At 68.3% G+C, this 397-nt stretch overlaps 1 protein-coding gene across 1 annotated transcript in view; it reads left to right on the top strand.

Moving 5' to 3' along the window:
* ACSF2 (acyl-CoA synthetase family member 2) overlaps positions 1-397 on the top strand; it is a 14,419-nt gene that overhangs the window by 8,259 nt on the left and 5,763 nt on the right. The gene's annotated exons all lie outside the window — the stretch shown is intronic.

Raw genomic sequence — 397 nt, 5'->3', positions numbered from 1 at the left:
ACGGTAGCCCTGACCGCAGCTGACAGCCGGAGCCAGCTCCTACGTGGAGCATCGAGGCCACCGGGCTTAACTCCCGCCCGCCCGGTGATGCGCCCCCGCCCTCCACTGGGAGGGGGCGGCCCCTCCCCCAGCTGGCGACCTTGCAGGACAAGGGACTGTGGCCCTGCACCTCCTCCCCTGCTCCGGGATCCCGCTTCTGTCCAGCCCCCTCTAGCTCCTTCCCGTGATTTTTTTGGGGGTGGGGTGGGGGGGTGGTTTAGAGCCCTGCGATGACACCGCAGGGATGGAGGCGTCTGGGGACGTCTTTGTTTGCTCAAGTTCGAGCCTCCCTGCTCCCCTTCCCCCCACCCCCTCCCGTACACACTGGGCCGGGTGCCCTGGACCCAGAGAGGGAGGA

The sequence above is a fragment of the Myotis davidii genome, unplaced genomic scaffold, assembly GCF_000327345.1.
Source record: "Myotis davidii unplaced genomic scaffold, ASM32734v1 scaffold327, whole genome shotgun sequence".
Classification (NCBI taxonomy): domain Eukaryota; kingdom Metazoa; phylum Chordata; class Mammalia; order Chiroptera; family Vespertilionidae; genus Myotis; species Myotis davidii.
The sequence above is the reverse complement of the archived record's forward strand: the minus strand, read 5'-3'. Positions and strand labels throughout refer to the sequence as shown.